Raw genomic sequence first — 25,154 nt, forward strand, 5'->3', positions numbered from 1 at the left:
GATACGATCGGTTGTCGAACTAATTCGCACTGGGTTGCCCAACATACGGATTCATTACTTATCTTTGTACCCGTGGGACTGCCTTTTTGTTCTATTGCGAGCACTTTGGTAATACACTATTGTTAAATCACGTAGCTAGGCTTCACAGCACTCCTGTTTTGTGCTACTAGGTTACAAGTCTAAGGTTGACTTAAAAAAAGTTTATTTTACGAATTTATTACTTAGCTTTGTAGTCGTGGAGCCGCGTTTTTGTTCTATTGCGAGCACTTTGGTAATGCACCATTGTATAAGTAAATAAATCACGTGATTGGGCTTCTGTTTCTGTCTGTTACGAGTCTAAGGTTGAGTTGAAAAAGCTTTAACCAATTTAATTTTGTAACACCTGATGAAACAGAGGCTGTAAATTTGTCTGGAGAACACAGGTTATTAACTAACTAATTACTTGAAGTCATTTACAATTTTAATTATTTTTACTAAGAGCCCAATTTATGAAATTAAAACAAAGACTAAAATATGCGCATTATCCTTGTTTTGGGTACTTGTTAAGTGCACGCCGACTGTACTTTCTATACAAGTTGCAGTGGCATGGCGTGGTGTGTTTCAGTCTTTAGTTCCTGTTCGATATGACACATATGTATAACAAAATGGAAGCACGAAACTAACAAAGGTGATGATATCCGTTGAGAAAAAATTCTTCCTTTATAAGTGAAGTTTAAATTCTATCTCAATCGATATTTGATCGCCTCGCGGTTCGAAGTTCGAACCGGTAAATAGCGTAAAATTAAATTAGTTGTTCATTCTCTCATTAGTGAATATATTATCTCAAGATGGGTATTTAAAAACATTTTATCTACGTCCACATCTTAACCTCCCTATAATATATTCACTATATTCAGAAACGATAAGCAAACGGCCTATATTAAGTAACCTTTATCTTTGGTTGAATCTTAATGTTTACTTTAATTACATTCAAATTTAGAAAACATTCATTTTATTTATTTAAACTAAAGTAAATTGCACAATAAAATAAGTACAAATGGCGGACTTAATGCCTTAGGACATTCTCAAAACATTTCTGAAAAACAAAGCAATTTTATTTGATTTGACCTCTATTCTAATATCACTCGAGATGACGTTTTATTCGAAATGAAGTGTCATTTGCAAGCAATTCTGTTACATGTGTGTTCTGTTCTGTACCCCTAGTGTAACTTTGATCGACATCATAACGTGACGAACGCGTTTGCGTTAAGTCTCATTTTGTATAGGATTTTGAGTTTCCAAAACGTCCCGCTTGGCGCGCTCTTTCGAAATCCAATACAAAATGAGACTAAACGCAAACGCGTACGTCACGTTTGGAAATCGAATTTATTTACACTAGGGGTACTGTTTTGTTACATGTTACTCGATATCGAACGATATGGCCCCGACTCTACTTTGTATTTTTTTATGATACAGGAGGTAAACAAGCAGACGGATTACCTGATGGTAAGCGATTACCGCCGCCCATGGACACCTGCAACACCAGAGGGGTTGTAAGTGCGTTTCCGGCATTTAAGATGGGAGTACGCTCTTTTCTTGAAGGTTTGAAGGTCGTATCGGTCCGGAAATACCGCAGGCGACAGTTCATTCTACAGTTTAGCTATGCGAGGCAAAAAGTTCCTAGAGAAACGCACAGTTGAGGACTGCCAACCATCTATGTGGTGAGGATGGAAATGTTGTCGCGTAGGGCGATGGCGAAAAGAAGCGGCAGGGTTTAATCCGAACAATTCCTCGGAGCACTCCTCGTTATACAAGCGATAGAAAATTCAGAGCGAGGCCACATCTCTACGCAGCGCCAAGGAGTCAAGCCGATCCGAAATTCGCTGGCAGTCAACAATTCGAGTCGCTCTTCGTTGGATGCGTTCCAGAGGCAGAAGCTGGTACTTACTGGGGTGCCCCTGTCCATAGATGACTAGTCTATGCATTAAAAAATCCTACGGATGCGTGACATGTGTACAAGGTGTTCATAGATTGCCTATAGTGTGGTGAGCCTAGATGCCTAGTCTGTACATCCCTAGTGAAGCCATTTCGAGTACGACATTATGTCGCCCTCGTGTCATCGTATCCGAACGGCCCTCGCAGTACTCAAGGTCGAGTTGGTTTGTGTACACCTCCCGGTTATAAATTAAAAAATACAAGAAAGATGGTTGTTTGTGTGACGGTGAATTGGTGTCACAATACATCAGTGAATAAAAACAAACCGCCTGATATAACATTTCACGCGTAAGTATCCAGTTTAATGTGATATTTTTACGTAATTGTAAATACAAAAATCCAAATTTTCGTCAGCCGCCATTACTTATAAATGTTGCCAGGTGATATGAATCTTTTTTCCTCCAAATGAGGCATGACGATTACATTGATAAAATTAATATGCTTACTTTAAGTTCTTTGTATGACTATAGAAAATATTCTTTTTTAGTTTTTCATTCTTTTATTTCAAATTATGTTTTTACTTTTATAAAATTACAGTTTAAATTCATATTTTTATTTTGTGTGATATTCGTTTTAGATTTCCGACTGATCCGCTTCTGTCTGCGAGATGGTCGGAAAAAATTAGATTAAATAGGAACGATGCAATATGGAAACCGACTAAACATAGTCGAATATGCTCTCGCCATTTTGATGAGAAAGTAAAGTAAATTTTATTCGTGGAACACAGGTGTTACAGTTAAGGTCTGTAAAAACGAAACGCAACTGTCACTGTCGCACTTATATGGAAGACTGATAGAGAGACACAAAGCGTTTCGTTGTTCGAAGCAATAGCGATTGCCACCTTGGCTAGGCCTGCAGGTACAATTACTAGTACTGACGATAAATAGTTATTTGTTTTACAAGTGGAAAAGTTGTTGTTTAACCGCTCGTGCTAATATTGCTACTCGAGCTAAATAAAGATTCAAAATGTCGAAAAATGGAATCTTGAGCGTTGCGAGGGTTTCAAGTTACGAGAGTTAAACAAATTTTGCCCCAAGTGAAACACAAAACTTTTCACCACACCAACCCGAAGAAAATATTACTTAGTCAAATAAAATCAAACCAAATCAAATCCAAATGATCGTCATTAAATATTTATCATTTAAAATCATTATTCCAAAGTCAATTCTACCAGCTATTATGTGTGCACATTTGTAAAATAAAAAAATAAACGTTTTTTTATTTAAACATTATTTCACAAAGTACAGTCCTGCAGTGCAAATAAGTCCTTAAAAGAAACCTTGAAAGCTTTTGCCACAAATTTAATATCTACATACACACTCCCAAATGATTGATAGCCAAGTATAAGGATGTGGTTAAAATCCATCTACTTTAAGGGGAATAAATGAACTCTGGCAACCCATTTTTGTATATATGTGTGTGTCGCTGAGCGTAAGACACGAGCGTCGCACGCACACATCGATCGAGTTTCGGCTTCACTTTTGGCAGATTAGCCTTATGAGGACTAACTGTCTATGTGTGATAGGTCAGTGAAGGTGTTCATATACCGCCATTTGACGTTCAGTTTATCTTTTAATTAGTTTGTAATTATAAATAGTAGATTGTTAACAAAGGGATGAAAGGCACCCATTTCTGTCGAGGTACTTTGGCGCTCGAAGGCAGTGAGAGCGCCAACAATCCGAGACTGAAATGGTGCCCTTTCACCCCAGTTATATACTTACTCTACTTTTCAGTTTGAATACGAGGAAGGTAAAATACATGTGCATTAAAAAAAACACGGCTATAAACTTCAGTAGTATTTCTTGAGGGTACTTTCAATTAACAATTTAGGTAAAAGTATCGTTATATTTGGAATGGGTAGTTAATTATCAAAATAAAAACTGTACAAAAAATCCATTTAAATTTAAAAACAAAATTTTAATTTCTTATCGTAAAAAAAGTGCTTTAGAGCAGAAATGTATCAATTTCTGTACACTTTTTAGAACAACAACAACCCACTTTCAAAGTATATGAGAAATGAAAAGTTCTTCATTTCTCATATTCTGAAAGAGGGCCAAGTTTCATGTTTTAAAGATGAGCAATTGAATTATACCTACTCCCCATTCCATAAATAACAATACTTTTATCTGTATGGTTAATTGAAAGTGGACACTTTCAAGAAATGCTATAAACAATTAAAAAACACATGTAGTTTACTTTCCTCGTATTCGAAATGAGTGTTTAACTCGGGTAAAAGGCATCATTAACAATCTAATATTGGTGTTTATAAACTAACTATAGCAAACTGTGTAAAATGAGTGATAAAGATATTTCGTAGACGTCACCTCATATCCGCGAGTTCCTCAATACATCATAGAGAGCTTATTATAGTTATTATATGTGTGTAGATAAAGCAGTGTATGTAACTGTCCATAAATAGGCATTAAAATACTCATATATGTGATCCTTTTATGAATCTCACTTCGTTCGTTTCATAAATCCATACTCGTATTTTAATGCCTTTCATTATGTAGCAGCCACATTAACTACTATGGGACAACATATGTACTCTAGTATAAGTAATTATAACAATGGTTATAAAAATTCAAGCTGTAAGACTATTATCCTCTTTTTGTTCATGTAATCTATAGGTAATAATGTATTTAATATTTGCAAAAACATGAAACACTTAAAGTGACTCACGATAATATGGAATTTAAGTGTTTTGGTTGAACGTGATTAACATAATGCGATATACGTATGATGGCAATTAGGGTCCTGTGACTTTAGGTAAACTTACACCAAAAAAACATGAAACGTGTTGTACATAAGTAGGGAAATGTAATACTCGTACATGTATAGGCACCTAGATGTACCTGTTCTACCTAATAAAACACCGTCAGCGAATCAACAACGTAAAATTCTCAATTTTGGGTAACAAAAACGTAAATAAACTGTTAAAGATTTAGTACTGGGCTGTTAAATCGATCGGATGTATATCCGCTCTGACTAGCAGAACAGTACAGTTCTGAATGGATATCCATATTTTGAAAATGTACCCGCATTTCTTATACTTTCTAAAACAGTATCTACGTAATGTTGTCTAACCTTGTAACAAAGACATCGAAATGAGTATCGAACAATGTTCGGCATGCCCAGTAGCTGACACAGATCCATGCGAGATGCGCCGGCGGCGGCGCCTGTTGCAAGCTGTCAGCGCCGTCACGCATGCGTAACGACAAGTGACAGTCGGCAAGGGACTGTTAACATTTTGAAAAACTTAATTTTAAGTGGAATTTTAATTTTATTGTTGGCTGGGTCAGCGGGAGACATTATGAATGGCATTTCAAAGAACTTAAGATTAACCCGTGTTTTTCATTTATTGACGTAAAATCGAGTAACTCTAGGTAGGGGGGACACTGTTATATTGTGCCGCCGATTAAATCATATGGTGATGCCACGTTTATATTTCCCATTGAACGACCTAGTTTATTTACACGCGAAGGCACCAAATAATGCTCCTCTGGCGTTACCACCATACAATCAATGTTACTTTATTGCTATCAAAATTGACATATTATGGTTTTGACCCTAAAACGGTACACTGGTTTGCTTCTTATCTTAGCAAGCGTACTCAAAGGGTAGGTCGCCCAACTCTCAGGGCGTCTCTATGGTTTCAGATAAATCTATGGTCACCAGAGGCGTTCCCCAGGGATCAATACTGGGTCCTATTTTATTTTTACTATACAGCGCAGACAACATACATAATAATCAGTCATTGTAAATATCACCTATACGCAGATGACCTACAAATGTACACCTCTTTAAGACTGAAGACACTCATTTTCCCGTTGAAAAAATTAATCACGATCTCAGTCAGATGTTTATTGTAATTGATTCAAAATTTCAAATAGTGAATACCATATCTCGAAATCCGCAGGTCCACATTTTAGACGAAAGCATAACACCCGTATCTGATGCTCGGAATCTTGGGGTACTGTTAGACGAAAGGCTTCAATTCGAAAAACACGTTCTAGGGACTATACGAAATTGTTTTTATCGCCTTAGTTTTATATAAGATTCGTGATCACCTTAACATAGAAGTGTGTATTTGTCTATTTAGCTTGTGATTTACTTATTCTATCAAAACTCAATTATGCGGACACAGTAATTGGAGAGTGTCTATTGTAACGTACAAAAATGCAGATATAAAGACTACGAAATGCCTGCGCCAGATTTTGTTTTCCGATACTAAAGCGTGCCCATAATAGTAAATTACTTAAATGGACGCACGTAGAACGCTATACCTTGCTTCTTTATTATTAGGAATTATAAATAGCAAAAAACCTTCATATCTCTTCGACAAACTTACGTTTTCTCAAATGCACGAACGACAAGTCTCGCGCCTTCTCTACCCGCGACACATTTCGGCTAGCTTTCGTGGCAGCTTCCGGTATGCTGCCACGCGGGGCTGGAATAATATCCCCCCGCCAATAAGAAACGCTGCTTCACTTTTTTCATTCTAGCAAATTAAAACTTTAAGTTCTCGCCTGTGTCTATTACGGTTTAAAGTTTATGTTGCAATATTAAATTCCCCATTCTCACATTCTATCTGTTTTTGAATAATTCTTACCCTGTTTTTGCTGGCTATTGTTTATAAGACTACCTGCTCCACATTGTTTTTACTATTCTTACGTTGTAACGTATTTTATTTCTATTTTAAGATTTAGGTTCTAAGTTTAAGGGATTACCATCGGAATCCCTTCGAAAAAAAAAAATTACCAAGTCAATTTAATTCCAGAGTAGAGGTGTGCGCCGATGGCAAATCATCGGCGGCGGCGGTGTGATCGGCGTGAAATCGGCGTGACCTTGATTTTCAGGTTTCATAAGAAAAATCATTAATTTGTAGTTTGTTTTGGAAAATTGATCAATCCAGGTTGCTGGTACGTGGACTACGTATAGATTTAAATAGGCTATAAGTAAAATGAATATAGGATAGGTGTAATAACTTGATTTCCCTAGTAACTGACTTTCATTAAGGGGTTTCATTAAGGTCGTTGCCGCCTCACCTGTCATTTGACTTTGTCAAATAAATACACGTTACCAAAGAAAGAAAAATATTTATAGATAAACAAAAACAATGTTTATCGAGGCAAAGTCATTAATATTCGTATTTAAATTTAAAACTTATATAAAAAATAAATAAAAAGTACCGCTTTTTACTGAAACCTGTTTTGTCCAAATGTATCGCTTTTCCAGTTTTAGTTCTGTAGATTTTATAAGAACCAATTGATGTTAAAAAAATATCATGCCTATATCCTAACATAAATAAATAATATTATAGAACATTATTACACAAATTGACTAAGTCCCACAGTAAGCTCAATAAGGCTTGTGTTGAGGGTACTTGGGCAACGATATATATAATATATAAATATTTATAAATACTTAAATACATAGAAAACACCCATGACTCAGGAACAAATATCCATGCTCATCACACGAATAAATGCCCTTACCAGGATTTGAACCCGGAACCATCGGCTTCGTAGGCAGGGTCACTATCCACTAGGCCAAACTGGTCGTCATTGCACCTTACTCACACATATAAAATTACATTTATATCACAACTATGAGAAAAAATATTAGGTAAGTATCGAACTAACCACAGTAGGGAACCATCATAACATAATTTTAGTCTCTTTCAATTTCATATTTCTCCAACTTATCGTGTTTTTAGAAAGTAAACGTCTCTGGCAAGTTGATGCAAGGGAAAAACCCGCGTGTCTCTGAACGACTGATCCTACGACGACGACTACGAGTGTACTACGAGCGACTATCCTAAGATTTGAAAGACGAACCAACTGATGACGAGCCAAATATTATGGGACAATCTTACACAACGGTTTGAGCCTACCTATCCCCACAGTAAGATCCATAAGGCGTTGTGAGTACTACACGACGATAAATATAATAGATATATACAGACACATACTTAAATACATAAATAATATCCATAACTCAGAAACAAATATCAGTGATAAACACAAAAATAAATGCCCTTACAAGGATTTGAATAGAACCCGGGACTCCCTGCTTCATAATATGTTCTTAATATAATATGTTGTTAATAAGAATAAATTTAATAATTAAAAGTTTTAAACAATGTTATAATTTACTTCATTTGGAGCAAATATTGGAGAAAAATAGGACCATTTTACGGTAATCCATTGTATTCCATAATAGTGTTTTAAGCCCCTCTCGTGATGAACTTATGTGACATAAATGCTATATTCTTTTGCAGCCTGGCGAGAGATAGAAAAAATGGAAAGGGATGGAAGAGGCCTTTGCCAATTGGCATACAGACCAAACCGACGTTGTCTGAAATAGTAAATTTTAAGTCAAACTACATATACGATAAGAAATGTACAATTTAAACTTGAAAATGTAAAAATTGTCTGAATAAAAGGCTTATATTAATTAATTGAATATTCTTTTTAATTATTTGGAAGCTCAATGATGACCCGTTCTTGGCGATTTAATTCCCTATCCAATTGTTTCTAATTTATTATGATATGATGCTTTAAGCTGACTTTAATAATTTTGATTGAATTTTGGATTGTTACTATAAGTGTTATTTTTTATATTAATGCGAAATAAAACAAACTGATTATCACCAAATAACTATGAAATGTGTAATTATTAGTAAAATTGTATATTGTGTCAATCAATAATATATATGATTTACGCAATACAGAATATACAATTACCCCTATGCGTGTCACTAGTATCACACAAAAATCATAAAACACGCCATTAAAATCATGGTGGCAGCTGGACTATCTAAGAAAATAGCACATTTATGTCAATAAACTCTATACCTATTTATTGGCATAAACCTGCTATTTTCTTTGACTTTCCTGATTAAACTGACAATCAAGTGAATATTAAAGTAAAACAAAATGCTATCTATAAATAAACCGTACAATAAAATATCAAATAATAACATGTAATCCAAAACCTAGATCTAGTTTTAAATTAACGGTAAATCGTTATCGCAGCTACCATCGCAACGACAAAAATGATGCCAATTTTTTAGATGTCTGTCTGTCTCTGTTCTGTAGATGTCTAAGTGTGAATTGTCTCAGGATGTAGGTTGCACTTATAATGTAGAAACCAATATCCTCTTTTCTGTATCATCTGCCTATGTCTGTTTGTCCCCCAATAAAGGAAATAAATAATCTACTCACTAAGTAACATACAATAAGTCACAATGAGTATCAATAATTTCCACGCCGATTGTACGCCGGTCAAATTTATCGGCGGCGGTGGCGTGGAAAAATTGTCGACGACGGCGGCGGCGCGGCGCACACTTCTATTCCAGAGTGCTGATCATACTTAATGTAGCCAAGATTTTTTAACTTATACACAAACAACTTTGTAACTGCCCTTATGAACAAAATTTCGTTTAAGTAAAAACTGGTACGATATAATCGACTATTCCCTACACCTTCGTAACACAATACAGACTATAGGTAATTCAAAATCCCACTACTGTTGTTCAAAATATTCTTACATCTTTGTTTCCACGATTATTAGGATGAAGCAGGTTTTGGGCACGCCATACATGTTAAATCAAAGTCGGAAAAAACAACAATAACTTTGGTATTTTTAGACATGTACCTATTATTTTTTATTTTATTTTAAATAAAATAACTTTAATTTAGCTACATGATAGCTCACAACTGCTTACAAGTAATAAATGATACAAGGTGAACTTACCATTGTAAATAATTTATAAACAAGTTTTAAGGTAAATGCAATGAGACATTGAGTAAGCGTCATCTGATCCCCGTACTAGTAAAAACTGTATCACGGTGGATCAGGATTCCCCTTGTCGTTGTTTACATTAATGTGTAATTATTATAACTATTTAATATTAATATAACATGACTTTTCTTATCGTTAGATATGAGGGTAAGTTAAAGTTAAACACAATAGAAATAAAACTGTTGGAAGTAGCAGACAACTAATTAGTTCGCGACAGTCGCACCAACGCAGAAGGACGCATGTCACTAAGGACTAGCGCTAACATACGACCCTCCGCTGCAACGCGGCACGGCAGTGCGTATAACTAGTAAACAAGTAGTAGTAGTAGTTAATTTTGGACTACACCTTGTTGTTTTTTCTTAATACTTAAGTGTGGCATGGGGCAAGTGTTCTCAAGTGTGAAATAAACACTAATGAATGTGTAAACAGGCCGAATGTGAAGGCCAGCCACACTTATCCATATGCCACACTTACCCGTATTGACCTTAATTAATGTTTTTCGGCATTTACTGAAAACTGAAAAACACTATGAAAATTGACACGTGTTTTTATATGTATTATTATTAACCGAGTACAATATTCAAATGTCAGACGTCCCTCAGTCAGAAAACCGGTACTTAATGCAAATATATTTGATGATATGACATAATAATATCTAATACGGGTTTAATCTGTCACTTGGCCGAATAACTTTAAGCGGCTTAATGTGAACTGATTATCTTGATACATCTATAGCGATGACGTTTTAAAATAAAACTTAAATGTTAAGTATCTAAAGTAAAAAATATTAAAAAGAAATTTAATTGTTATGTATAACACTGATTGATTTAAACGTTCACGATTTTGTCACATTATTATAAGTTTAGCCAATATTTCCGAGATCACTGGGACAATGTGTCCTCGACACGTCGGAGGTAATTTTAAAATTTAAGTTAAACGGGATTAAGTCCCGTTAAAGTAAATAATTATTATTATGTATGTACATAGTATCATACACTATCCAGCAATTAAAAATTTACAATGGTTATTGTTAAATTAAATCAGCAACAAATACGTAATATTCATATATTTGTTGTTTTTTATAGGTTTCCAAGTACGAGTAAGTGTTTTCCTAGATAGTTAACTAGTAAAAAAGTATTCAATATCGAGGGATAAGTATTCAATTACGATTGGATTACCGTAGCTTAAGTTTAATTAGATGCCCATGCTTAATTAATAACTGGCCGGATGCCGTTTACAACTCGTGATACAGACAGATGTAGCAAGACATCAACAGGTTTTTATGATATTAACTAATGTTAACTTCTCATATTTTTGTTTTGCCGAAATCAAAGTCTAGATCTCGTAACGATTCGACTCGGAATAAAATTATGAAAGACGAATTTTAAAATGTTAAAGCGAAAAAGCTATATCGTGTTTTCATTAATTTTGTTGATAATCTTCGATATAGAAGTATTTACCCGTTTTTTGAATAATGTCTTGTTGGATTTCTTTAGGTATAAATGCAGTTTGTGCCCTTCGGCGTCTATGCTAAAAGTGTCGAAATGACTATAGAAAAGGGCTCTTAGGCATAATCTGAGAATCGGCGGTTCGTGTTGCAATTGTGGCTTGACATACATACGAGATGTTCGCTGTAATTTGCAGGCGGTACTTGGCCCGGCCCGGCGGTTCGCACAAATCGTTAAGGACGCTGATAAGCACGGATTAGCAATTTTTGTGTCGGCCCTGTCATGTGTGATGAGCCTTCGGGCTCCGAAGCGTTTGACGCAACATATAAGATCGGCATGGCAGGTCAGGGGTGTGCCCCTAATTTATCTTTTGATTACTGTGCCAAATAAATGTCACTAAAGTAATTAACCAAATGAAGATTGTAGAATAAACCTAGTTTTATTAAATAAACCTGAATTTTATGCGACCCCGGATGATCCCACTTTTATCCTTAACCTCAAGTTCACTTACCTTTATTGTTGAATTAAATAATATATGACGGCGGGAAAAATCACAGAGGCACTGTCGTAATAGCGCGCGGCTGGTTTGGGCGATGTCTTATATAGTCGGCGTAGCGGGGATGCGCGCGGCCGCGCGAGTATGGGGGGCACGGCGCCGACCCGCGCCGCGGGTTCATGGGAGCCGGGACCCTATCATATGTTACACTGATTTGCTTATTAATTAAAATGACAATACTTGAATCAACTGGGAACATAGGGACAAAAATATTGTAAGTACTTTACGACACATTTTTTGTAAGTATATTTGGATATACTTTATTCGCCTGAAAAACGAAAAGGTTATAATTACCATATGAGTTAGTATATTAGGCTTAAATAGGTGCAAATGACGAAGACGACCGCCCGGCATTGACCTTTGAGGCATCATCATGTGACCAGCGATATTTACATTGTTTTGAAGATAAACCAATTAATTGATTGAGCCTCGTCCGTTTTATTACTTCTACACCAACTACTACGGACGGACAGCGGAGTCTTAGTAATAGGGTCCCGTTTTACCCTTTGGGTACGGAACCCTAAAAACTACTTACTAGATCTCGTTCAAACTAATTTTCGGTGGAAGTTTGCATGGTAATGTACATCCTATTTTATTTTTAGTTTTATCATTCTCTTATTTTAGAAGTTACGGGGGGGGGGGGGGGACACATTTTACCACTTTGGAAGGGTCTCTCGTGCAAACTATCCAGTATAGAAAAAAAATGATATTAGAAAACTCAATATCATTTTTGAAGACCTATCCATACTAAACCCCACACGTATGGGTTTGATGAAAAAAAATTTTTGCGTTTCAGTTCTAAGTATAAGGAGAACCAAAAAAATTTCGTTTGATTCTATTTTTGTGTGAAAATATTAATGCGGTTCACAGAATACATCTACTTACTAAGTTTCAACAGTATACTCGTAGTTCTTATAGTTTCGGAAAAAAGTGGCTGTGACATACTGACGGACAGACAGACAGACGATTCCGTTTTTGCCATTTGGCTACGGAACCCTAAAAACATATTTGGTTTAAAAGGCACGGTTTTGCTCTAGATAACGCACCATGCTCACTTTTATGATTTGATGTACCATTTATTATGCTGATTTACGAAAGCTGACGCGGATTTTATTTGAGCAAGATCCCAGAACAGACAGACAAATCTTGTACAACTTACAAACTGCCATCCCCTTTTAAACCCGTTAAGGGTGGAATTTTTCAAAATCGCATTGTATGTCTCGTATACATTATAAACGTAACCTGATGTGCAAAATTCAACTTTCTTAGTTTGTAGTTTTGCTTTGTAGTAGTTTGAACTTTTGTAGTTTCGGCTAACTATCTCATAATCACCATTGTACTCATACTCATAGCGAAACTTTATAGAATAGAATAGAATAATTTTTATTCGTAAACAAACAAGACACATTAAATTACATTTTTAATTTAATTCATAAACAAACTTGTACAAAAGAATTCTCATTCTTCTACATGATATAACAAAAACAAAGAAAGTATAAAGTGCCACGAAATGGCCTCATCTCAGCATGTTGCTGGTGGCTTCCAACGCTGATCTTCCGATGAGACCATCAAGTGAGAAAAATCACGAAAGGTAACAGACAAGAAGGAAAAAGACATAAAATAATATAGAGTGAACAAATTGAAAAATAAATGATAACGACTAAATTAAGTAAAGATTATTTATATATCAAGCATCGTAAACATAACATTGTATCCGTCTTATGTGGGTCCGATCCCTCCAATTGGTCTGGCTGCTTACAAAATGTTTTGTAATAGTTCCCTGCGTATCATATATAAATAATAAATAAATATTATAGGACAATATCACACAAATTGACGAAGTCCCACGGTACGCTCAATAAGGCTTGTGTTGAGGGTACTTAGACAACGATATATATAATATATAAATATTTATAAATACTTAAATACATAGAAAACACTCATGACTTAGGAACAAATATTCGTGCTCATCACACAAATATATGCACTTACAAGGATTTGAACCCCGGATCATCGGCTTCATAGGCAGGGTCACTACCCACTAGGCCAGACAGGTCGTCAATTATATAAAAATCAAGAGTGAGAATATAAGTAAAGTTACAATGTTTTTTGTCAGCTTTAGAGTTACCGCCGTCTGAAATGTTCTGGCAATGTTGATTATCAATTTTTAACAATATTTAACAAAGCATACATAAAAATCAGCCATAAGAATTTAAGAAAAATATTATTTTTACCTACCTTTAGCACCTTGTACCGGACAAATGGCCGTCGGGCTAATATAGAAAGTATGCAAATTGCAGCCATTAAAAGTACATAATATATACTAACACTACATTATCCCATACATTTTATTCATGAGAAAAAAATTAAAATCTGGTGGCTCTGGAATTTTGAGCTACTTTATAAAATACTATGATCACATAAATTTAATTTTAACTAGTCTAGCGTAAGATACGTATGATACGATATACAATTAGCTTCACACGCTAGAGGCCTATTTTACAAATGAGCTATAATATGAAGCAATTAATGATTAATTAATAAAGATACAGGTATACAATGTACGTACGTGCGTATGAAATATATAACAGCAGTTGTTCTACATAATACGATATTTAACTAAAAATCATTTTTAATCATTTGGCTGAATGGAACTATCATTGGCATTGTCATGTTGGCTGTCTTAAAAAAAACAGAAATAATGAAAAAGTAAAACCTGCGCCCACTACTTTCACTCAATATTTAAATGTAGGTATTTAAACAATTCATCTTAAATTGCAACCGAGTGAGTGTTTTTCGTATAAAATGAATTATTGTGATTAATTTTTTTAATGTATTATGTAAAGTAGTATATTCGTGTGTAAAGTACTCATGTAAGCAATATTTGTTTTATTTTGATTTTCTCGCAAATGTATTTATGACATTCTTGTCAGTTTATGCACATATTTTATTTTACAATCAATGAACGTATCGATATATCAATCACGATAAATCGATTCATTGAAAAAGACATATTTAAGTAACCGGTTGGTTTCCTTTCATATATCTTTCCTTCATCACTGCGAAACTAGTGACGTCACAAATGGACGCCATGATAGACTGCGAGCCAGGAACAATTTCCATGACCAATCGTCTCCGGGCTGAAAACTCGTGTAGTGGTTAACGGCTAGGTATGATGAACCCTCGTGGACGTCAGCTACCGCTCCATTGGTGGGTTGAGGAATGGCAGCCACCGAAACACGTAAAACATAATAAAATTGTCATCGCCTCCCGTTTGATACTTTGTCAAATGATAGTTCAGATGTTGTTGTTAGTTAAAAAAATCGTCAGTCTGTTATATCGCGGTGGTAAGAACATCAGCTGGTCGCATGAACATGTAAAAAATAAGCGCTATAACTTTTATGATAGCAATAACAAATCATGAAACTTTGCATGTAGCATTTCATCAGGCGTAAACGCCTGAAAAGCCATCAAAGGATTACGCAATTTACACATTACGCATACTTTGCCGCATATAAAGTGGTAAGGCGATCATTCCGCTGCGATAGAACTGGCTGACGGTTTTTTTTAGTTTAAAACAGCATCTAAACTATCATCTGACAAAGTATCAGCCGGGAGGCGATGACTGACGAAATATGCTCCTGGCCCGCGGTCTATGACACCAACGAGCGTTTTCGCACGAGGTTTAAAATGGCTATAAAAATACAATTACATATTTTTATGTTAAAACTTATAAGTATAACTTAAATATTCTGTTTTTCGGATCCAATACAACGTACGGACAATATTAAAAGGGATTTCAAAATTTGTCATCATGCCTATTCTACAGTGTGTATTTTTGATATAACCTCAAACTTAAACTAGACGTAGGTTTTAGTGCTATAAAACAATTCTGAAAGATCTTTTTAGTTTAGTCTTCACTACCAGAGCATAATTAGACTTTGATTTTTTTTCGAGCGGCAATGAATTTCGTTGTGACGTCGCGTCATTAATGAGACGTTTTGAGTTAAAACAAAGTAGTGATACATTGCTTGCTGAATTATTTTGTATGAAAAAATAAAAGTCGCCCATTTTTTATAAAACATATGTTTTAATTACAGCCTAAACTAACTGCCCTTTGATTATGTGGTCGTATCAAAAATACACGCATGTGTGGGTTCAGCAACCGTACTGTTTGTAGGTACAGCAAACTTCCGAGTATTTGGGTTACAATTAGATATACATAAAATAGTCGGATCGATCGCGACGCGACCATATGTAAACCTAAATTCATACTACTAGGTAACTCTTGATTACAAATAGCTACTTCAATTAAACTTTTTAAAACAATCATAAATCATAATAAAGATGAAAAGTAGTAAACCTAAAAAGTCATATATACCTAGTTAAGTACCACTTTTATTACCTACTTATTATATTACCGTATGTTTAAATTAAATCATAATAATTAGACTAGATCCACGAGACGCTATTTCGAGTAAGTATACGAGTTCTGAAACATGAACTATACCTACAATTACAAAATTATTATAAACGTTAACACGTTGTTTACATAGGTACCTAGTTAGGGTATATCTATTGATCTCCTTTTTAGGGTTTCGTAATCTCCTAGAAACCCTTAGTTTCGCCATGTTCGTCTGTCAGCCCGCGGCTTTGCTCCGTAATTGTTAGTGCTAGAAAGCTGCAATTTGGCATGAATCCATTAATCATGCATGGCGACAGGCCAGTGAAATAAAATCTACGATAAAGTTTTTTTTTAAGATACTCCCCATTCAATTTATTTTTATTTTTTTTTGCTTTGATTCAATGGTGTGGGGTATCGTTGGATAAGTCTTTGAAAAGGAATAGGGGGGTTCCATAAACCATTTTTTGATAAAGTAAAAATTTTTGGAAATAATCGCTTCGAAAGAAAAAAAATATGACCCCCCCCCCACACTCAATTATCAATATTGTGAATTATAACAGAGTTCACAATTACGAGATAATTATCTAGATTTTTAACGTAGCTCACGTAGGGCGTTTAGCATTAACCTCCTTACGTGCACAGCAGCTATTGAGCTACCCTTGCATAGCTTGACGTGAGGTATTTGGGTAAATGGGTAAGTATGTTTATAATAAATAAATGATCGATTCGATATAACTTTCGAGATTTCTGATTTCTTTATAATAAAATAATTTTGATAAACAGTACTCATCTATTGGCTAAGTCATCTTTGATAAAACAAGTTACCAGTATTACATTTTCTCGCCTCGCCACCTCGCCAGTGAAGAGCACCATAATTCTCCGAGATAGCAGAGCGACCTAAACCTTCGGGCCCATGTCATGTGACTGCAAGAAGTGACGAAGAGGCTGCTCGGCGCGCACAGCGACTTCAATAAATATTAACGCAGGAATCCGGTTGTTACGACATTTCCACGTTACCTCTTGTTATTGAATTACGTATTACATTGACGCCCTTTTCTGAGGAGCACCCATCCGTAGATCGCGTTTCCCGCTATTTGTCTGTTCATAAATATCGCGAGATGGGACTGAAGCTCTGTGGGCTTGTGCACAAATCACGCGATGTTTGCTACTTTTTTTACCCCCCTTCCATCTTGGTGATATTTGGTGAGGTTCTTGGCTTTGCTTAAACATGGTATTTAAAATAATACAACAGAACTACATGTTTAGTCATAGAGACATGCAAATATTATGTAATGTCATATGTGTCGCATGCATTATATTAAATTAATTAATATCTAGGTAAGCTTATAAATATGAATATATGACATTAAGATATTCCTGAATGGTGGTGGTGGTGAGAGGGAACATTCCGTAGATTTTCGTATTTGCGTGCTTTGTATTGTATTGTTTATTAACACTTATTTATACCACGAGAGTAAAGTTCATGTTTATCTCAGTTGACCTACCTTCACCCTTCACTTCACTAGTGATAATAGTGGCTATGGAGCTCACACGCACAAAAAAGTTAAAAAACTGTATGTGTAAGCACTTAACTATAGGTGAACGCGAAAATATTGTTCATATTGATAGTAAATCATATTTAAACTAAGTATTAAGTTTGTTAAACAGTTATTATGAATGAAATGTGGTGTTAAATATGAAGTATAACTTAAGGTACATGGTTCCTATTACGATGTGTAATATCTGCTGTTTAGACATTTATCCAATATAAAGAACTAAATTCATCCACATATAAACTGTTCAATTCTTTAACACCTATATATATATATATATATATTGAAACTGCATACAAGCGGATTGCTCCATTTTTTTATCATTATAATAACTCAGCTTAAGTCATATTAGATGCCTTTATAGATTCCTTGTTGATAGGATAAAATATTCCAATTTCTGAATATTCATGATATCTTGTATGAATGTGTTCGTGTATGTGATCCGCAACGTATTCTGCGAATTCCGTCCGCGACCTTACGACGCGACACGAGTGATTCATAAACATTTTTGGTCTTTTTTGGATTCGATTCCTTAATACGTTAAGTAATTTACTTGATCGGAGATATGAATTGACAAAGAAGATAGGAATGGTAGTACAATTGTAAAATTATTGTCAATTTTCCTGAAACGTGCACGAGTTATATATTCGGTCATAACTTTGCAGAAATCGTTATTTAACGTACCTACCTATAAAAAGTGTTGAAATATTGATGTCGGTTCGGTCTTTCTCTTATAGGTAGATCTCATTATGCCATCGTTTTAGGTATAGATTAGTTTTTCTGTTCTTTCCAACCTTTACTTTTTTGACCCAGTACTAGTCCTAATACGATCCTACCTCTAGGGAAGTTATAAATATGTACCTACTTTTAAAGATGCAACTTGATCTTATTCGTTTCATTGTTTTTGCTGCACTTTTAACTTTAGACAAGGAAGAGATTGTAAGTTCAGGGAAAACCATTCTGAGGCGCGTATCCTTTTTAGTTTTTTTCTGACGTAGGGACAGTGCTAAAATGTATAAATACAATTTACATACATTTAGATAATCGACTTAAAGAGGTGGAATCTTTGTCTTCGACGAAAGTCACAGCTAGCGCTGTTAATACTCTTATCCCCACATTCATAAAACTTCACAAGCCCCAGCTTGTTAATTTATTGTTTATTTATTTCTTACAAATACATAAATCAGAATGACAGATTAAGACAAACGATTAATCCAGTAACTTTGTCGCCTTTTGTAATGTGGATCACATGAACCGTTCGTGGACGTCACCTGCCGCTCCGTTGGTGGATTGAGGAATGGCACCCACCAAAACACGTAAAAAAAATTAGTCATCGCCTCCCATTTGATACTTTGTCAGATGATAGTTCAGATGCTATTGTTAATAAAAAAACATCAGCCGGTGGTATCGCAGTGGGAAGAACGTCAGCTGGTCGCATGAATATGTAAAAAAATAAGCGCTTTGCCTTTTTATGATAGTAATAAAGAAAAATATGAAACTTTGCATGTAGCATTCCATCAGGCGTTCCAAATAAACCGTTACCCAATATCCATTACGCATACTTTGCGGACATAAAGTGGTAAGGCGCGTATTTTTTACATGTTCATGTCATCAACTGACGGTCTTTCCACCGCGGTACAACCGGCTGATTGTTTTTTAAAATCATGATGGCATCTAAACTATCATCGGACAAAGTATCAGCCGGGAGGCGATGACTGACGATATATGCTCCTGGCCCGCCCGCGGATTAGCAACTAGGACAAGTTTTATATCATTTTCATATATTTTCGTATTGTAGAAAATTTTGTCCACTTTAAGAACGCTTTGAGAAGGTACTATCAAATCTAGTCCTTTAGAGTTATAATCGCGGAAATCTAAAAAAACCGAAATTTTCGCGGTTTTTTAGATTTTTGACAAGTTGCGTTCGGCGTTCGAGGTCACAAACTTAGATTATTCATTAAGCCAACATCATAAACAAGTCTGCAAATAATCAGAACTACCGGATTTGACGCTAACGCTAATGTATAAAGTTGCTGTATTAATTAGCAAATTGAGGCCTTCCTGAGAGTTAAATACGAACAGAGAGATCTCGCGATACAACAACGGCCTGCATTAGGTGCATAATATGTATATTTACGTTTTGATACCTCTCTCCAGAACAGATCCATCATCCTCATGTTCGAACTTACAAATTATGCCAAATTTTATGAAAATTTAGATAGCTAAATTATTAATAACAACAGTTAGAGTTAGACTAAGCTAAGTTGGCAGCAATTTTGATAGCCCAGACTGGGCAAGTATTATTTTTAACGTCACACTTCTATGAAATATGACTTGGGCTATCAAAATCTCTGACAACTTAGCTTGGTCTTACTCCAACTAAATTGTTTGATTTTAAATGGATTTATTGTACAATTTCCATTCCGATATTTAACTTCACATTCCATAAATAACGATATATTTTTACCTAAATTGTTACTTAATTGAAAGTAAATTCAAAAATACTACTGAAGTTTTATACTCAGCCAGGTTTTTTTAATGCACGTGTATTTTAGTTTCCTAGTATTCGAAATGAAAAGTAGCGTGTTTAACTCGGGTGAAAGGCACCATTTCAGTCTCAGACTATGGTTAACAATCTACTATTATGTATTCAAATCTGCTCGAATTTTATATTTAAAAAAATGGTATTGTTAATAATGTTTTCTATGTACATAATTCATAATTTCATATACTTAGCTCTATTAATAAATAGGTAGGTATTATCAGGTCTCGGTAATGAAGCCCAATCTGATATTAATTGAAAATACTTTCAACTAATTTACCGTCATATGAAAGAGTTCACCTGCCGGCCTAGCCGAAACGCTTTGTGTCTCTCTATCACTCTTCCAAATTAGTGCGACAGTGACAGTTGAGTTTCGATCGCTACGGAGCGTAAGCGATTTGCACATTGGCTACGCGGCCTGTTTATTTTATGGAGACACAGCTGTTCCTTAACAAATACTTTTTCTAAACGACTCATCCTTCTAAGTCCCGATGTTATTTTAAAAGGAAAAATTCAAATCGTATTCTGAACTTTAATAGAACAATAGAAGGTTCAAAATTTAAAACTGCAACAATGACTCTGGAACTTAGGAGGATATGCTAAACCATCGTGCACTTGCGGTCAATTAAGAAACAGGTAAGTAAGAACGCCTCAAATTACATTATAGAAGACATACACAATTAAGTAAGATTACGAAAACCATCGGGTTGCATTACTGACTTCCCATGCCCATGTATGTATGTATGTATTAACGGTTAGTAAGTAAACTTGGTCATAACTCATAACTCTCATAATAGATACGATAATGTAATTTAACAAGCTAAAGGATCTCCGGCTCAACCAATTGTGGATTATATGAATTAAACATAAGTACATCACACCATGATGTCATAGATTATCTTAACAGAATCATTTAAGATGTTAATACGGATACCATGGGGACCGATATGCTAGAAACGATCTAAATATTTTACAACCAGTACCGTGTCAATTTATGGGGTACCTTGGTACCTAAAGTCGACATCAATAGAAATAACAAATTAATGTAAACAAATATTTCAGATTTTGTTAGCATTTGGTTATAACCTAAAAGTTGTATCATAATTAAGATATATTTTAATTAGTAATTGATATAACTAAAATATTTAAGTACAATATAATACAATACAATACAAATACTCTTACCTTTTCTTTAAGTACCTATATAAACTGTTGATAAATTCATAGTTGTCCACAAACAGTGCGAGATTACGAAGAGATGAAGGTAGATTAGATTAGTTTGTTTACATTTGCAATATCTATTGAACTCAACTTTAGAGGTACAGTCAGAAATACTATTCGCAAACAAACTTCTATGCTGGGGGGGAGTCACTTTACTTTGCAGCGGACTGTACCTACTACCTGCACGGTGTTATTGATTGCAGGTAAAACCTTTTAATGGAAATACTACATATCATCTTCCCTTATCGCACTGGATGAGTGAAGATGTCAAAGATGTAAAGAAATTTCATACAGCCTTACACACCTAGGCCTGTGTTTACACCCAATCTTCTTTTGTTTTTAAACGTCAAATTGTGACACAATGTCTTGGCATTCTCACCAGTCACCATCAAATAGTAGTAGATTCGTAATTTGTTTTTAGCTGTGTACGTATAAAACAAACTGACAACATTTTTTTCATTGCAAGTTTGAGAAAAGCACTATACATATCTCGGCGAGAAAGGGGGTTGCCGGCCGCGCTATATCTATATCTACTTGGCCTGCAACCATTCGTTTCCAGGCTTAGAATATATTATTACCGTATATATTACTAGACTTGATTGTAAAGGTTTAAAATCCAAGCCATCTCGGAAAAACCCAATGATCTAGGTTACCACTCACAAGGACTAGACTCTCCTACGCTAAACAGCCCTAAAATAAACAAATGTCTCATTCAATATCTTATACGGTGCGGCGCATTTACCAGCTTCGAGTAGTAAGTGTACCTACTGCATGCCAAGCAGATCGCTAACTTAAAAGGATATAGAGGTCTCGAAATATTATGAGCGATTATGCAATGCACAAGGAAAATAAAGAGTTTGGCTTTGGCCCAATCAATCATGGCCGTGCATCATCGATGTAGGGAAGCGCCGACTGTCATGAAGGTACTGTAGGTACAGGTAGAAGTAGAGTAAACCAGTGTTGCCATGTGAGCGGAAGAGAATTATCGTATGAGTGTCAAAATTATCGTAGTACCGATGAAAAATAATCGTACGCCTATCAAAAAGGCACTATTCCCAAAATTTCTTGCAAAATAAGTTTAATACATGTCCAATTTATAATCAAAGAAAACGCATTTTTCGCCTGAATTGCACAAAAGTCAGTTTTATATTTGTGTATTTTTGTGATAGATCCAAACGGATTACAGGAAATTTTGACATTTTTGACGTAAACCAAGACGCCGAACACCCAATTGCTAATTGTAGCTTATTTCTGAAGGACACTATCATATTTTGCTTCAAAAACTAGACTTTTTGGATGGCATCGTCCAAGGGCTGAAATTAAGGTATGAACCTTTGCGTACGATAGTGCACTTTGGAACATACATTGTACCGGAGCCCAAATTAGCGTACGTGTACGATAATTATCGTACGCTTGGCAACACTGGAGTAAACTAATATTTATGGTTATTCCCACTAGTTATTTTATACCATCAAGCTGTTACGAGTGATAGCAACTGAGGTTTTTTTCTCACCTGTCCCCAGTGGTTATAACTCAGAAAAATTATTCCCCTTCAGTTACCCAACTCACTTCGGTACCTTAAGTAAGTACCCTGTGAATCAGGGTCAGAAAAAAAACATTATTACATTATATTATATTACCTATATTATATACGTACTTAAAAGCAGGTAATTAACTGATTAACATCACTCAACATTTAACAAAGCTTTGTCTGTTGTACATCTAAATGTCTGCGTGCTTGTAACAATTCAATTGCCAAACGCCATTGTGCGCTTAAAAAATAACGCACCATGGGAAAGCTATTGTCTCCATCGACAAAATACATTGCTACCGCTCGAAACAATGCCAGTGTGGCATGTGCAGATTGACGGATGCAGAATAATAAAGAAGATATGCGTCTAGATCCCACTTGTCTCGAACATCGACGCAGTAAGAGTATATCGAAGAAGGCCGGCCGGATGCATTGTTATTTTTATTGATTTGACGCTAAATGTTATTGAAAATTATTTTGTACAACTGTTTTTTCCTTTATTAAAGGTATATATATATATATATACGAATAGGTTAATTTTATACTTAATTTGTTTTGTTTGCCCGCATATTCTCGACTTGCTCTAATCGTGGTGTGATATATATATTTTTGTACTGTTACTATCTGAAATAATTATAGGCGGTATGTATTGACTGAAACTGATTTCAGTCTGTGATTTTTTTCCAGCACATGCACAATATGGTATAGTGTTTATTTTTATTTTAGACCGAGATAAATACGCCTAAACAATTACACATGATATATCATAATTTTTCCTAAACTGCATGTTTTACATTTCATTTAAATCATTACCACTGTTTCCAAGAACCCATTAAAATGCACATATGTAAATGTTTTCTTATTTCAACTTCCTTTTATAATGTAATAACACGGATAAACCTAATTATCCTCAGACATACATAAGAGAAAATATCAATGATATCAGTCAGCAACTCTACATTATCGCTGTATTATTAGATGTACTTTAATAAGCTCGTGCAACACTATTCTGAAGCACTGTGTTTATTCAGATCAGATGGCTGAGCGATCTCTGTGATTACTAAATTCATATCGGTAATCGCTAATTTACGGGGTGCACGCGTCACGAGTCACGACTTGGATGCGCTTGGAGGCGCTTGGATGCACAAACATAAACGTAACTTAGAAAAGTATAACATTATGCGTAATTAAGGATCACACTAATATTGGTTGGCCTCCAGCGACACTTGCATCGCAGACTGCACAGTCCTGCCCGGCCTCCTCGCGTCACGTGACTAATGCTCCAGCTTATAGGTTAATTTTTATACTTAAGCAAAACAAGATTGCGAAACTGAAAAGGAAACTGCACGTTTATGTCAATTTGCCTAGAATGCAAGATAATAGCGACGCATTTCAATGCGCTGGCCAGGCCGCGCGCCTCGCATGCCAAGTGAAGCCCGTGGAAAAATAGCCTCACGATGTACACGCATTGCGTACCGAGTGATATGAGTTATGGCATCGCTAACAGCTGCACTTAATGAATCATGCTCACTGCACGACAGATTTCTCTGAGTTTTTTATCTTACATGTTGGGAAGTGATTGTGAAGATTGCCTCTGATACGTATACAGGTGTTTTATCGAACAGTCAGTTTGTAGCATGGGTAAAGGGTGCAGGGATCGCTTATACCACAGCTGATAACAAAAATTAACTATTGTTCCCAGAAAATATTTCCAAAAAATGACGCTATAACGGACCTTATTGATTGAATTTTATCTATTTATGAATTAGTTAATAAATAACAACAATGCATTGTTCAGTGCACATCCTCCAATCAACTTGAACTTTTACACCCTGATGACAATGAGAAATATTCGCTACAAGACCAAGTCCTCGTCTTCGTACGTGACTATTATCATAAACGTCAGAGGTTATTGGAAATAGCTCTGAATAGTACTATCGCTTAGGGCTACCACATAAGATTATTGTAAAGTCCTGAATACTATAAATACCCAATTTTTACAATTAAACAAAATTCTATGTGAATCAAATCGACCACCATACAGTACCTAACATTAAAAAGGAAGGAGCACGAATTTTTATTCGACACTTGACATTCCGAAAGTACGTAGCTGAG

General features: G+C 35.3%; 1 protein-coding gene and 1 long non-coding RNA gene across 2 annotated transcripts in view; one reads left to right on the forward strand and one right to left on the reverse strand.

Annotated features, from left to right (window-relative positions):
- The window catches only part of LOC133517682 (uncharacterized), a 37,152-nt gene extending 25,306 nt beyond the window's left edge, over window positions 1–11,846 (reverse strand). The window contains exon 1 of the mRNA XM_061851046.1: window positions 11,743–11,846. The gene's annotated coding sequence lies outside the window, so the exon portion shown is untranslated. The remainder of the gene's footprint in view (window positions 1–11,742) is intronic.
- LOC133517685 (uncharacterized) overlaps window positions 1–25,154 on the forward strand; it is a 125,201-nt gene that overhangs the window by 71,195 nt on the left and 28,852 nt on the right. The gene's annotated exons all lie outside the window — the stretch shown is intronic.

The sequence above is a fragment of the Cydia pomonella genome, chromosome 5, assembly GCF_033807575.1.
Source record: "Cydia pomonella isolate Wapato2018A chromosome 5, ilCydPomo1, whole genome shotgun sequence".
Classification (NCBI taxonomy): Eukaryota; Metazoa; Arthropoda; class Insecta; order Lepidoptera; family Tortricidae; genus Cydia; species Cydia pomonella.